Consider the following 3,817-nt stretch of genomic DNA (forward strand, 5'->3'; position numbering starts at 1 on the left):
TACAGAAATATGAACAAAGTGAAATGACTTTTATTATTTATCGGACAAAATGCTGCATATTTCTTTCTGAAACTGAAATGTCAAATAATAAAACTAACTTTTAAAAACTTTTTGCATTTTATGAGTTTTAGAAGAATTTGATAAATATATTAAAATGATAGAATTTGCCTGTACATAAACAAAGGCTTTGCTTGTGTTCTATTTAAAATCACAGGCATCCACTGCATTTGTAAATACATGCTATTTGCATTGTATAATTTCAAAATTTGAAGCAAAAACAGAATGGTCTGATTTAAGGGTTTGTGAATGAGACACAAATGTCACTTTGTGTAATTTGGTGGTTTTTTTGGAAAACAGGGTGTTAGGCTAGGCTGCTGCCCCTTTAAGACCGAATGCACGGATCCAGTATAATGATGCACAGGAGATTTTTTTCTCCTCTGTTTAAGTTCACTAAAGACATAACCGACTGCGTTTACGAGCATACTTGCAGAGACAGTTATTTTGAAATAATTTTGTGTGTATGTGTTCATTCAGAAGCAAGAATACGCGAAAGAGGAATCAATTCTGTGTACGCGCATGGTCTGAAACACGGCTCTCTGTGTGCGCTTTAAATCAAGTACACCCGCCTGCAGATCGAGGTCGCCCCGCCCCTTACCTACTCTGATTGGTTCGATCATCTTTCATAGACATACATGATAGGAAATGTGTTCGTAGTTGGTGTAGGATGGAGTATGTTGTTTAAAAAGCGAAAAACGCTGTGCAGTTTTACAAAGCCTTCATTATAATGCAGTTGTTTATTGTTAACTTGACTCACTATGTCTGATGTATTGAATCACGAGATGTTAGCTGCTGCAAGTTTTTAATCTTTCTGGACCAGTCGAATTCACAAATGAAATCATTTGGACATTCTAAAACGCTTAACTTGAAAGTACGTGGCTTAGTGCATTAAAACGGTGTTTTAAAACGACCAAACTCAGTAAACTAATTATTAATAAAGCATTATATTCACAGACAAGCAGATATGAGCCCAGAATACGAACACAACGCGTTTACGCATTAAGCATTTTCCTCCCATAACCTGCTTGTTTTGTAAATAGAATGCTTTATTAAAATGTTTTACTGAGTTTGGTCTTTATAAAACACGTTTTAATTTATTACACCACGTTAAACGTTTTCCTTTTTAGGCCAATGGGTTTCCAAATTGGGTACGGAAAAGATACAAACTTAATATATTCATATTAATATAAATAGATAATACTTTATAAAGTTTATCTCAATATTTGACCGCAGTGGCTGTGAGACAACTGCACTAAAATAAGAGCATGATGCGCATGAAATTACGTTCATTAATAGCAACAGATTAATGTCCTTTCAGAATCATAACTGGCCGGTAGAAATAAAAGTTTCTCGATTTCTTTTTTCTTTTTAATTTTGTTTAGAAGATTGATTTTCATGATATTTTGGTGAGGTAAAGGTGTTTAATTTGTATTTAATTTGTTTTAAAGAAAATTAAATTTTTATGGAAATATAGATGGCACATTAATCTACTGCGGTGTCATTTATCAACTGCTTGACAGATAATTATATGTAACAATAATTGTCTTGTCATGCTCATAGACTGCATAAAAACAGGGTCATGCTATATAAATTAAAACAATACTGATATATACTTTTCATTTCCTTTCTCATACTCTGATGATATGAAATAATCAAATTTTCAAAAATTATTTAATTCATAATTCATTCTTCTATCTGAAGACGTGATCCTCCCACTGTGGATAATATACCCAATTCATTTACTAAAAGTAGTGGTTGGTTCGTCTGTTTAGCCTAAAAGATCAGCTTAAATTAAAAACAAAAACAATCATTTTCAGGGACATGGTGGAAGTTACAAGTCTAATGTTTTTTTTTTTTTTCCCCTTCTTCTGTGCATTATAATAAAGGCTTTGTAAAACTGTACAGTGTTTCTTTAGCTTTTTAAACAACATACTCCGTAATGTTTCACCTCATTATGCGATCTGAAGAGTTTGAGCCACCCTACCAGCTTTTAATTGGAGAATACAAAGTAAAGCAGAAAAATGTCATCAAAATGATGTTAAAATATAAATAGCTATTTAATGAGTTTCTGTTTTTATAGCATAGCATGTGCTTTTAGGGACAGGGGATCTCAAAATCTGGACTCCAACCCTGATCAAACCCACCTACCTGTGATTTTCTAACGATCCTCTTTAAGGGGTATCAGACTCCTCAAATCAGCACTTAAGATTCAATCAAGAACATTACGCTTAAACAACCCAGCATAATTCCACAGAAAGCCAGAGAAAGCTATGTAGACGCCGCGAATCCAGACCGGCCAGTCTGAAGTTGTTTTCCTCTCTGTGAGTACAAAGTTTTGATGGATGTATTTTCTCCCATTTGTGTGGAATTTAAAACGTTGACATTCGTTTGCTCTCACTGCTCATTTGAGTCCTCAGAAGGAAAAAAATAAAAGATAAAAAAAAAAATAACTGCGTAACTCGAAGAAATCCCGCAGGTGCCCTGTTCGATATGCTAATAATAACCTTACCAAACCGTAATCTGGATTAAATGGTACCTACCATGCCATAGATCGTAAAATAAATTGCTGTTTATAATTTCATTGCTTTCCAGGTTTCATGACCAACAACTCAATAAAGTAACCTGATGAATCCGCTTATCACTTCAAACTACCAATGTGATGCACGCACGCTCCACTTCCTCCTCTAATCACATGCCGATCCATATCAGCTTTGTTCCGGGGATTCTACCTACAACAAATCAAAACTATCTACCCGTTTGAACACACATGGAAAAACAGATATGTGAATTTTAAATGGAGCTTCTTCTCAAGTGTGCTGATGCTAAATGATGAGGGTACTGGTTGAAGAACAAGATTTATTGATTACTCAACTCATGAAACTGCTCACATGTAAATGCACTTCACTTCTAAGCATGTGTGGCACGGTGGCTCAGGCTTTAATTAAAATTGAGCCTTTTTCTGATTTTGATAACTGCACCTTGGTAAACGACAATGTCTCGAAGTTTATTTTTGATTAATTCTGCAGTCCTTGATGAGGAGTGTAAAAACATTGTCAAATCTATGAAACCAAAGTGGGTCACTGCATTCTGGGTGTACTTAATGGGATAGCACTTTTTAAAATACTTACTTCAGCTTCTTTCCCAGTCTTACACCTGCAAATTTTCAAACATTTATTTTGTGATCTTTCTATTCCTGGGTTTCCTAGTTTATTCTCACTCAGATCCAGCCTCTGCCAGATCTGAAGTGTTTAAATTTAGAGTTGCAGTCAGAACATGATAACCTCCATACAGTTAAAAACTTGTTCTTCAGACTGCATAAAGAGAAAACACTTCACGAATCTGTGTTGAATATTTACCAGTATGTTTTAGCTGACAGTTGACAAATACTGCTGATGATGATAGCCACATTACAAAAGTCACACGTTTTTCAGTCAGCAATCTCTGACAAAAGATACACAAAAATCACAGAGCAGCAAAAATTTAAAAATGTCCTTGTAACAATGAAAATACTCACTTCAGTGTGTTAAGTGTACAGTGTTTATCCTGCAGTAGAGCAGCGATCTGATTCACTCCTGTGTCTCCTAGTTTACGTCCACTTAGATACAGCCCTCTCAGGAGTAACGGGTTTTTACCCACAATTCCAGTCACATACTGACAGCCTTCATCTGCAGCAGGACCCAAAAACCTGCAGAAGAGAAGATGAAGTAAACTTAATTTCAGAAATAAACAACATTTGACTCTGAAACACTGTGAAAGGGGT

The 3,817-nt window shown here is 35.2% G+C and overlaps 1 protein-coding gene across 1 annotated transcript in view; it reads right to left on the bottom strand.

The window, feature by feature from the left end:
• LOC109055738 (ribonuclease inhibitor-like) overlaps positions 1–3,817 on the bottom strand; it is a 536,777-nt gene that overhangs the window by 123,902 nt on the left and 409,058 nt on the right. The window lies entirely within an intron of this gene.

This window comes from Cyprinus carpio, chromosome B22 (genome assembly GCF_018340385.1).
Source record: "Cyprinus carpio isolate SPL01 chromosome B22, ASM1834038v1, whole genome shotgun sequence".
In the NCBI taxonomy this organism is placed as follows: domain Eukaryota; kingdom Metazoa; phylum Chordata; class Actinopteri; order Cypriniformes; family Cyprinidae; genus Cyprinus; species Cyprinus carpio.